This window comes from Arctopsyche grandis, chromosome 2 (assembly GCF_051622035.1).
Source record: "Arctopsyche grandis isolate Sample6627 chromosome 2, ASM5162203v2, whole genome shotgun sequence".
NCBI classification, from domain to species: Eukaryota; Metazoa; Arthropoda; class Insecta; order Trichoptera; family Hydropsychidae; genus Arctopsyche; species Arctopsyche grandis.
In genome coordinates, this window is record NC_135356.1 from 19,984,661 (window position 1) to 19,997,525 (window position 12,865).

A 12,865-nucleotide genomic window follows, 5' to 3' on the forward strand; every position below is an offset into this window, starting at 1 on the left:
GACAGCTTCGTTTGATATCTTTTTGGTCCACGGAATCATCAGCATACGCCTGTAGACCCACATCTCAAAAGCTTCGATGCGGCTGATCATCTTGGTCTTCAGAGTCCACGTCTCACATCCGTGTAGTAATACTGTCCAGACTCTTGGCGAATCTCAACCGCGTATTAAGATTGAGATGCTTGTTTGTAAGCGCCGCTTTCATTTTTACAAATGCTGTTCTAGCCATCTCGATGCAGATTCTTAGATCTTCATCTGGGTCCATCTCTTCATTCAGCCAGGTACCCAGGTATTTGAATCTTTTTACTCTTTCTATCACCTCTCCATCCAACGTTAGATCACCTGTGTCTGTGCATTCTATCATAAATTTTGTCTTCTTTAGGTTTATGCGCAGACCTCTTTGATTGCTTTCTTGATGTACATGGTCTAGAGATCTTTGCAGATCTGCTAAATTTTCAGTGACTAGTGCTGTGTCATCAGCATATCGTATTTTGGTGATCGTCTCGCCGCCCACCTTGATGCCCTCCGCCTTTTGGAGAGCATCCTGGAAGATGGATTCGGTGTAGGTGTTAAAAAGAGTAGGTGATAGGATGCATCCTTGCCTGACGCCCCGTTCTATAGGAATCTCATCAGTTAATTGATCATCGACACGTACTTCTGCAGTCTGATTCCAATAAATATTTCGTAGCAATCTGACATCTCTGTCATCCAGGCCAATATTTTTTAATGTTTCCATCAGGCGAGCGTGTTGGACACGGTCAAAGGCCTTTTCAAAGTCTATAAGGCAGATGTACACAGGTTTACGGACTACTCTGCATCTTTGGAGTAGTGTTTTCATACAGAAAAGGGCCTCTCGGGTACCCAAGCCTTGTCTGAACCCAAACTGCTCTCTGCTAATCACCTCTTTACACCGTGAGTAAATTCTGCCCTGTATTATCCTTAGTAGGATCTTCAATGTGTGACTTCAATCCTTATATTTTTACCTAAACCGGAAGTTGACTTGAGTATCGAGGTTTTTTTGTTTTTCTCTGAAAACTTTTGGTTTATTGAACTGAAATTTCATATCTATAAGTTTAAGTTTAATACCAAGTTATATATAAAATTTGGTGAGCACTCATCAACCGAAAATGGCAGTTTACTCTTGTTCGATGTTTCTTCCACTATTTCTTCGACATATTAAACATGTGAGCTGTTTACGAGAAAATTCAAGTTTAATTTTTTCTTCGGAATACTTTAATCAGTTAAAAAAAACAACAAAATGTTTTACAATTTTTTTTACTTTTAGGGTTAGACTTGAATTTCTAACAAAAATGATTATTCTACACCCGCAATAGAATAGAATATGCGGCTTTTACTGTAGCTCTTACATACATACACATATTTATATATCAAAAAACTTTTTATTTCAGCAAAATGAGAATCATTCTGATTTATACACACAATATTACATTAAATTACGATTTTTCGTGAAATATTTCACATTATACCGACTACCACTGTTTCGCAGAAAAAGTTTATGAAACACCAATATACTGCCTGTTAAGATCATTCTTCATTAACTATATTGTACTATAAACTAAATATGCATATCATTTATGATATAAATATACTGTAGACTTTTATACATAGAAGTCATCTAAAATGATTCTATAAACAACCACTGTCGAATTTTTAATAGAAAAAGCATTTATTTTATATTATCTGATTCGTAAATTTGTTTAATAAACGCTGAAAAATCAATTTTAAGGGTAAGCTAATAGGGGTAGATCGTGTTAATTAGGGATCCACGATGACACAATTAAATCTGACGGTTAGTCGACCCGGATGACGGGACGGTCGTTGCGAGCCAACCCCGTTATCAATGCCTAACAGGCTGCCATTACACACGTACAAATTCAACGGTTTAAAGGTGAGGGGGAGGGGAGGGGAAGGTGGCCTAAATGTGGGGGATGATGGGTGAAAAGGGGTAAATATAGCTATCAACCGCGGAAAAGCGGGAAAGCGACGACGATGAACAATCTCGTTGATATTAAATTCATGTCGATCGTTGTTGCGTTTTAACGCTTTATCTAACCGAGTAATCGTACGGATGTGATTCGGTATTAATTATAATGAATGGGTTTATCGTTTGGTGTTTGATCGTTGTCAGTGACGAATGAATATTATCGCGGTTTCCAGCTCGTGTATATGTACATACATACATAGGTATACATAATCCAGAACTGTACATATACATACATATGAAGTGAATAGTCGATAAGCAAAAAATAATAGTTTTCTCCGCTAATATTTAATGTAACCACCATTGAAGAGCAAAAAAGTTTAAAAAGAAAAAAAAAAGAGATTTGTCGACAGAAAAGTTTCTCCGACTACAACAAATGTCGTAGTCAAAGACTCTACGAGAGATAAATCTTTTGAACCGTTTTTGTTCGTTTATCAAATGCGATATTAAGATCATATTCACATACATAAATACATAAAGCAAAAAAAGCTAAAAATCGCATGAGTACATATGTATGTATGTATGTATATACAGCCGTGACCAAAGAATGTGGCTACAGTATCGACGAATTATTGGCTATTTGTACATACAGTATCGACGAATTATTGGCTATTTGTACATACAGTATCGATGAATTATTGACTATCAGTACATACAGTATCGACGAATTATTGGCAATTTTTACACACAGTAATGACGAATAATTAGCTATTTGTACATACAGTATCGACGAATTATTGATTTTTTTAAATTAAATCAAGGCTTGAAATGAACGGGAGCGCATAAGAATGCCGCTCCCTTTCGTGAAATCCAGAAACGTAGCGCTCCCTCTCTTGAAAAATCTAATATTTCGATACTATTTTGTAAATTTAAAAAATGTTGAGTCTTGCATGTTTCTCTGATGAGAAAATTAAAATTAAGTCAACGTGTCAAATTAACTAATTAATTTGAGAAAAACTGATTCATACACAAATATGTCAATCTATTATGAATACACATAATATATATTATATACATACACATGAAGACTAAAATAGTAAAATAGAAAATGATCAGTAGATCAGTAGCAACATATATAAAATGTATTGTGAACATAATTTAGTAATAATAAAAAGCATTTAAAAAAAAAAAAAATGAAGACTTTTGACGATACTCTTCTTCGAACAGTGACCCATTAAGCTCATATGCTAAACCAGGCTTTTTCAAACATCCGAAAAAATGTTTCGCCTTATTTTTAAATTGAACATATTGAATAAGAATAATATTTTATTTCTGATGTTTTAATAAGTATAACTGGTCTCTAAACTGATACGACAGACAAAATACCAGATATAGTTAGTGTATTTAAATGTATGTAGAAATTCTCTACATGCATTTAAGTAAAGTCATTAAAAAAAAATTAAAAAAAACCACAGTAAGAATTCAATCTAATTTTTGAAAATTCTTCCCTGAACCATTAAATTTATTAACAACTTCTTTGTCTTTGCAACTTTTTGGATTCTAAAAAGATTTAATATTGCCAATGTGCATAAGCATTCTTACAATAGTCTCCAATAAAAAGTTTGTAAAAAATTATATGAATCTTTAATAGATTTTGTCGTGGTCATTGCACAGTAGGTTTTCTATTATTTTTCGCCACATAACGAAAATGCTAATGTAGGTTTTAATCAATAAAAACATTTTTCAGTTTTATTATACAATATACATATACAAATTTATGTAGATATGTATATGAAATATTGACCACGTAACCTTGGTTACATTTCCAAACAAACTAGATAAAAATGCATGTGATTTTTAATAAAATTTTCCGTCCGTTTCCAACAGATAGATTTTTCGTTTACAGGCTAACATCACACTTAGCAAAATTTTACGTATTCCGTATGCATTTGTATTTCATATGAAATATTCATGTAGCGTTCTGTCCACTAGAAACCCTGTTGTCTCACCTTTGAGACGAACGATTTGTCAAAAAGACCAGTGGTAGTTTCTCACAAGCCCCCTTTTTCAACACGAAGCTACTCCATATTACACAATTACGGGAATACACGGCTATGTATATATATAATATGATTTTTAATCCATTGAAAAAACAATGCAAAAGAACATCATTAAATTCATTACGTTCAACGTCATTAATTTTTAGACATTCTATTACATACGTAGATACATATACTAATTATCAACCGCTGAATTCGCCGTTCATGTTTTGCATCTATAAATTACCCACCGAATATTACGCTCGAAATGATAATAACTAGGATTTTATACAAATCAAAATATAAATTCATATAAAATTATAGGTCTAAAGCTTTACTAGTGGTCGTGACCAACGCAATGGCGGGTAAAAGATTTCCTTCGGGAGTCAAATACATACCCTAACCATACTATATTTGTTTTAAGACATGTACTTTATTTTGTAATATAATATTTGTATGTACATATGTATGTACCTATGTATATTTACTAACGTGATATTTTTACTTTATCTATGTATGTACATATGTGCATAGTAACAATAAATGAAAATTGTGTGTGTGTCTGTGTATTTTGCGGATTTTTTGAACACCGTTCGTCCTATCAAACTGCAACATCGATTTCTGAAATTCTTATCGATACGATGAATAATTTTTGTCTGGAAGTCTGGAAGTCGTACTTTTAGTAGAAACATTGAACGTGATTAAAATTTGTCAAATTGAGTTATTTAGTAGTACCCGAACTTCCAATCGAATTACATACATGTATAAATACATTTTTTTTTAATTAGTAACGCGGATTTTATTTTTTTATATGGATATGTATGTACATATGTACATACATTTAGAATAAAAGCATTCGCTAATTTCGGTCGAATGCAAGATTGACGTCCGATAAATAAATGCCTACTGTACATTGGAACATAAATCGGATAATGCATTGTAAATCAAGTAAAATAACAATTAGCTCCATTATTACATATTAATAAGAGCTTTTAAAAAGACACATTTTACTGACACAGATATATCATAAACAGATTTTCATATGTACATATTTCCCAGTAATTAGCTTTGCACACATCATTATTATATATATATATATATATATATATATATATATATATATATATATATATATATATATATATATATATATATATATATATATATATATATATATATACATATATATATATACAAATGTATATAAGCAATATTATGATAGGAAAATTCTGATTCCGTTCCATAAAAAAGATTAGCGTATGTATATGTATGTACATACATATGAACGTGATAAATATTTTAAATTTAATTTTAAAACCAAAAAAATTATTGATTTCAACCGTAGAAAGATGTTTTTGTGGCTTGCATCACAGAGAGCAATAAAAAATAAGTGCGAAAAAGGATATTTTTAGAATCAACTTGGAGACGTGTAACGTCATAACCAGTCCCATTGTAACCTGCTCGCACACACGTAAGTAAGACTGTGCGACAAAGACAGTAAGAAGACATTGGACCCCCTACCTTTTCAAAAATGAAAAAAAATATATATATATTTTGTTTCTAAGAAAAAATATTTCATTAAATATGTATAGATACATACATATTTACAACAATTAAATATTATTTTCTTTAAATAACTTCGTTTTGCTTCTCAGATAGTGATGTATTATATTCACATACATATGTACATATGTACAATAGGCCGGAGCAAAAAATGTGGATTTTGGATTTTCATGGAAGGACCTAGCGGAAAATTATCATCGTATCGAGGGAACGTTAAATAAAAAAACTTGTGCCTCGAACCAATCGATTTATATGTATGTTCTTATAGAACATTTTCGATTTAAAAAAAAATAAAAAATCAACATATTTTACACATTTTAGTTTAAATGAGTCATTTATGATTAGTTTAGGCTTATTACTTTATTTATGTACGTAGTAACAATAGATGAAGTTTTGTGATCATTTTTTTCATGTTTCTGTGATTATTTTGAAAATAGAAGTCGTCGACACATTTATTTAATTTAAATACAAAAAAAATGTGTTAAAAGAATTTTATGAAATATAAGGAGGCCAAATTACCTATTTTGTCGCAAAAATGTCGTGTATGAAAAAAATACTACTTTTTCAAAATTTTTGTCAAGATAAATCGATTGGTTCGAGGCACATTGCACATTGTTTAAAATCGATGATTTATTTTTTTCATTTAAAATTCTCTTAAATTAAAAAGTTTTCCACTAGGTCCATCGATTAAAATCCAAAATTCACGTTATTCACTCCCTGCTAATATATATGTATGTACATATGTAATAGTCGCAGAAACAGATATTATTTAAACATTTTCGACAATATCATATCTTTTTTTCATCAGTGCAAATAAATCCAATGACTTAACATGTACCGCTCAAATCAGTACATACATACATATATTATAGTTGATCCGATGTAGCGTGAGACTTACGAGAACCGAGCATGCTGTCGCATTCGCGCAATGTGTTTAGCATTGTAACAAGGACGTAAAATAATTTCTTATTTTTTTTTTAATTATTTATTATTTAACTATATAATATTATTACAATATAAATATAAGTAATGTCTTTGATAATATTACTGTAAGTTTTGCTGTCCATAACATGACGTTGATAATTACTTTTATCGTCTAAAAAATGTATTGATATAATATAATTTTGATATATTATAATTTTTTTTATACCTATCTCTGTACATCCTGTCTGTTGATTTTTCAATTAATAAAATAAAAAAAATAAAATATATGTATGTATAAAACGTATTCCGCAAATCAATTAATAATATCAACAACTTTATATTCTTTATATTAAAATTTTATTAATTTAAATATTTCAAAACATGAAACAAGAACTCAAAACTGACAAAAAATAAAAGTCAAATTCTACCGACCGCTATACGCACGACCAAAATGCAATGCGAAGCTGAAACGAAATGTAATTGGCCAAAGGAGTCGAGTGGGGATATCATTGTACATTTTAACTACATAAGTCCATGCTTAGATCAGTTCGACTATAGTATATCAGACAGACCAAAGGTTCTGAAGTCCAAAATTGAAACATTGCAAGGGGCTATGAAAAATAGTTACTTCAATGCTGTACCAATTATAAAATGTAAAAATTGACTATAATGAATAAATAATAAAAGGTCGTGCGTCACTGCTCTAAAATCAACACATAGCTTCCGTTATTTATGAAAACGACTTTCGTACGACAATTTTCATTTTAAAACCTTTCATAAAGCGAAATCATTACGCATATCACATATAAAATTGCCGTTTTATCGAAACATTAATGATTTAGTTTATATATTTTATTACAGCGGGCGCCGAGTCGACTTCCAACGGAGACAGTTTGAGAACCAGTTAGTTGGTGTGGACCGAGAACAAGGTGGATGTGTACCCCGGGTCCGTTTTATGCATCCCCTTATCTTTACTGCTGCATAGACGTAATTATGTGTATTTTTATACAAGGCCTAAAACATGGCATCATTAATCGGGGAGATAATGTAACAAAGGCGCCACGTCCTGGCCGATGAGAAGTTTGCCTTTTTATTTTGTCTCCTTCTTTTTCTTCTATTTATTTTTTTCGTATTCGCCTTTTCCGAATCCTTTTGATTTTATTTTTAAACCTACATACGTACGTGCGTGTGTGTGAGCGTGCGTGTTTGTTTGTTCAGTTTTCGTTGGCAACATTTGCTCATCATTAACCCTAAAGCTATGTGTTCGGTTACGACGTTTTGTTTCGTCGTGTATGTTTTATCATTTTTTCGTTCTTTTTTGAAGTTCTTTCGTATGTGTGTTTGTCGGGTCTCTGAGAGTGGTCGTTGTTGGTTAGAGCAAAAAAGTCGAAAATGAAAAAGCTGGAAAAATAAAATGGAACAAAAATGCGATGACACGTCGTCCAGCCGGGGATACGATAAAATTTACGCAGGTATTTTATATTTTCAGAGATAAGTGGTTAATAAAGTTCGAATCGTGTAAAAAAGCGACCGAACGATTGGCACAAAAGTGAACCATGTCTTTGATCCCTTTAATAGAGTGAGTGTTAACGCTGACAAAGGTAAATAATCTTTTATGACAACCAATGCCTATAATTTAAATAGCTATTCAATCATTACCCGCAATCACTACGATACAGGTATTCTTTATCGTTAAAAATCGACCAACGTTAAACCACTAATTAAATTATGCATCAGAAATAGAGATCGGTTTTATATACATACACACATAATTAACATTAAATCGAAATGATTTTAGATCGGCTAATAAGCGATGTTAGTGCAGAACGTAATGATACAGGGCGACATACGTGATTATTATCATGATATTGTGACTATGATCCCATTAAGTTTCATCTATAAAATTTTATTTCATGGTTGGATGGACTTGGGATGCGATAATTTTATTTTTTCACTTTTGTATACCAATTTAATAATTTTATGAGTTTACTTTGTGGAAGCAATTTTAATAGAGAAATGATTCATTCCTCTATTTTGTGCTGTTATGAATCTAATGTGATATATTTAAAATTGCTATGGCACTATTGTTTCTATATACAATTTCTAAATATTGCGAGCTATTTCTAAATATTGCGTCTTTCTTATTCTATATCTTTCTAGAGTAGCGTGCTATCATTATACTGTCTCTGGATGCTGCAAATGATATCAATCATTACAAGTTAGTATTGTACCCATTGAAATTTCGGGAGTTTTTTTTTTTATAAAAATTGGATTTGAATTTCATCTCCATCCCCCTATTCCCCCTTTAGGGGTGAAGAAAATTAAAAATTTCTTGTCTTTACCCATAGAGCAGAGTGGCGCAGCGGAAGCGTGCTGGGCCCATAACCCAGAGGTCCGTGGATCGAAACCACGCTCTGCTAGTTTCTTTTTTCCTTATTATTTTTTTTATATTTTCTATTAAAATCATCGTCAAAAGTATTTTTACAAAGGAATGCAAAAACTTGGGTGCTAATTTAAAATATCAGAAAATAAATGCATTTGTACCATACCAACGTAAACAAAATTTATTTTATACCTACATCGCAGACAAAATGAATTGAAAGTGAGAAATGCATGATTTTATTATTAATAAACTCGAATAAAAATGTGATTTATAAAGTAGCATTTAATACATTATTGAATATAAGGATATACATAACGTACATATACATACATATCTATAATAATCTAAAGGTTGCAAACAAATAAATTAATGAATATACTGAATTTGAAAACATTATTTAATAAAATTTTATATGACCATGGCCTCCCCCTCCCCCCTTTAACCCATTATGAAAATTTATTTATATATAATTAAATAATTAATAATGAAAAATTTTGTAGACAGACATGAATTCGTCTCCGAATCGGTTATCAAAAAAGTTCAAAACTTTAAAAAAAATTTGCAATACTAAAAAACTTTTTTTTTATACTTAGCTGCAAATCACCCATCTAACTAATTATTATTATTTCAAATCCATCAACATTTGTTAAGACCGATATATTTCGGATTTAAACGTTTTTTTTTGACACTTATGCTCTGTTCTACATAATTTGTAATGCAGTTTTTAATCGATTTTGGAGTAAAAATTGTTTCAAAATTCGCTCATCTCGAAAAGTTCCATTTTTTTAATTAAACTTCTTATTGTAGAATGGTTATATCCCATTCATCGAGAAATTTATCTGGCCAGGAATGGTTTTCCTCCCATAGAGCTACGCTTTTTTGCCTTTTGGACGATCGACAAAAACTCCATCCATTCACTAATTAACGCAAACACTTGATTAAGACACGCACTGCTCAAAGATCAGATAGAAACTGACTTCAAAAATTTTAGGAATTAAAGGTTGGACTGTGGTGTAAGCAATTGTAAAAAAATTAAAAGATAATTATAATAAAATAGTACACAATCGGGCAAACAGTGGAGAGTTTCGATCAAGTTGATTACTGATGCGCTTCGTGTTTGTTAAATTGGAAAGACTTTTTTGTAAAAAAAACGATTTCTTCCAAAAAATTTACCTGCGGTGAAACTCAGAATTACATATATTGATAATGCTTTTGACATTTAAATAATATCTAAAATGTACGTTAAAGATATTAAAAAAAAAAATTTTGCCCGAGGCGCATGCTTTTTCTTTAATAATTACTTACCACAAGATTTTTTTTATATCAATTATGTTATTCAATAAAATTGGCATCTGGTAAAATACATTTATATGTATGTATGAATGAACTTACATTGAAATCGAAATTCATGAGTAAAATACCAAAAATCACTATCAGTTGACACTAAATAGAACTCTCGAATTTTGATCAGCACTTTCAAATGACAGCTAAATTCTTTAAAAAAATTTAAAAACTGAAATGAAAAAGGGAACATTTTACTTTCAAAATCCTAAAATAAATTTCCCACCCTACAAAAAAAGGCCAAAATTAATATTTTATTAGAGCCCGGGTTTCCAAGTATATAAAACTAGTAAATTTACCCGGCTTCGCTCGGTATTTGTAATATAAACCGCTTAAACATGACTAATCTAATAGTAAACATTTTATTAAATATATTTGAATAGTTTTATTTTATATAAATTTATTTGAATACTCATTTGTTTTTTTTTATTAAATTGACTGTCACGAACAAACATATATACTGTCTCTTTCGAAATTATATGTATACCAGAATCCGGCGCCTGCGTCCCCGAAGTCTGCGCCCCCGGAGCCTTCGCCCCCAGTGGCGCCTGCGACCCTTAGGGCTTCGTACCCGGCAGCTGTGCCCCCGGGGACTTCAAATCCTTTGAATCGAAAAAAATCAAATCGGCACCTATGAATCGAATAAAAAAAAATCGAATTTGTCTACGAACTACGAACAACGAACGAAGGTCACATACATACAAAGTCTCTTTCCAAATTATATATTAGATATATGTAATAGGCAATGAGCGGTTCACATAGTTAAAAAAAAATGGACAAAATAAGTGTTCGAATGGTACCCTAACTCGATAGAATGTAAAAGGATGCAAGGAAGGCTGGATGAAATTAGAAAAATGTTTGATATGAGATGGATGAAAATCGCTTAAAACAGAGATGAATAGAAGCGTCTCGTAAAGGCCTTCATCCAGCAGTGGAAGGTGAGGGGCTTTAGATGATTATGATGATGACATAGAGTTCATTCAGCGTTGAACGTACGAATAGATGTAGCTTTACGTGAAAGGTGAAGAGCCACTGCTCTGTCGGGAAATAGCGATTCACCTGTCCGTTGGTTTTATGAACGCGTCGTATTTGCGGTCCAGAGCGGGGCAAGGGTTGGCCCCCGTCTTGCGAGACGTTCGGGGGTAAGACCGGTGGTCAGTCCGGTGGGTCAGATCGGGGGGCCAGCGTGTCAGGCCCAATTAGCGGGGCGGGCCCCTCGCTAAGTGCAGAACCGTGTCGCGATAGCCGCTGACTGATGGCCCCCCGCTGACAGCTGACCAATCCGGGGGCCAACCGCTCGCACGCACCTTGCACGCGACATACACATACACCCACACACCCCTAGAAACCACCCCTGGATAAAAAAAAATCACCCCCCCCCCCACCTTGCTCCGGCCCACCATCCCTTACGATGAGAGCTGAGCCAAGACTTGGTTGATGATTAGACGACTTGCACACAATCCGATTGCATATTCAAAGTGTCAGCTATTTAAAGATCTACCATTAGTCCATTACGTCTATGTATGTATGTATCTACATAAGTGGCCTATCCGTGAAATAATTTTTATTGTTACCGAATTGCACCAATGATATTTATTCATTGTTACCAAATTTTCAGAGATCTGGAGCAACCACTTTTTACATACCTCCTTTACGTTTCACATGGCTTTCGTGTTAGTGGTCATTTTTATCTCTTATCCGATCGTTTTCATACTTTGCCATATTGCTCATTTTGGTCATCAATACACGTTAATGTATCGTCTGCCATTACGTTGGAGATAAAATATCGTATACAACGCGTTTTAAAAACGGGGCCCGTAAACCTTCCTGACGTTTAATAAGCGTTCGTCCCGTGTCTTCCAACCTGTTCGCCTTGATATGGCCATATAAGATTTTAATTGTTTAAACGCCTATAATTCACTCTATATTTTATAAAATTTGCTGTATAGGTTCTCGTTATCTCTAATATTTAAATATTTATAGTTTTAACTCTCATATGTATATATGAATTTCAAATTTGGCGTCTAGCTTCATGTAATGTAATACACGATATATATTGATTTTTGGCCAAATATGTCAAATCTGACATTTCACTGTATATCTCCTCAGTCGGTTTTATCTGCGAGATAAGTATTCAATAAGAAGTTATGTTGTGTTACGAGATAAGTATTCATTAAGAAGTTGTTAATATGATTTACAGTAAGCTTACATACATTTAGTTTTTTACAATAAGCTTAAATACATACATCACATACACTTATTTTTAGTTATCAGCTGATTTATTGGAGTTGCTCCGCCCCAACAACTAAATACTTGATCCAACTCCGCTCCGTGCTCCGAATAGTTTTAAAAAGAATCATATTATTTATCATCTTTATTATTTTTATTTATATACATATGATAAAAAAAATATTTATAGACAATGTATGTAGGTATTATTACATATTGAATATTTTATATATATCATGAAAACTAGCTGAATCCGGCATGCGTTGCAATGCCACAATAGCGCGTGCAATTCCCGTTCCCATTCTCGTTCCCGTTCCACAGACATTCAATTTTATATATTATAGGTAAAGATATATTTGTTGACGTGGGCCATTCGTTGTGTGTTTGTGGTACAGCCCTGAATGGTCAGTACATTCAAGTGCGAGGTAGGCGCGGCGCGATTATTGT

At 32.5% G+C, this 12,865-nt stretch overlaps 1 non-coding gene across 1 annotated transcript; it reads left to right on the plus strand.

Moving 5' to 3' along the window:
* Window positions 1–8,813: 8,813 nt before the first annotated feature.
* TRNAM-CAU (transfer RNA methionine (anticodon CAU)) lies at window positions 8,814–8,885 on the plus strand. Its single transcript has one exon. It is a non-coding gene; the product is annotated as a tRNA-Met (tRNA).
* Window positions 8,886–12,865: the final 3,980 nt, after the last annotated feature.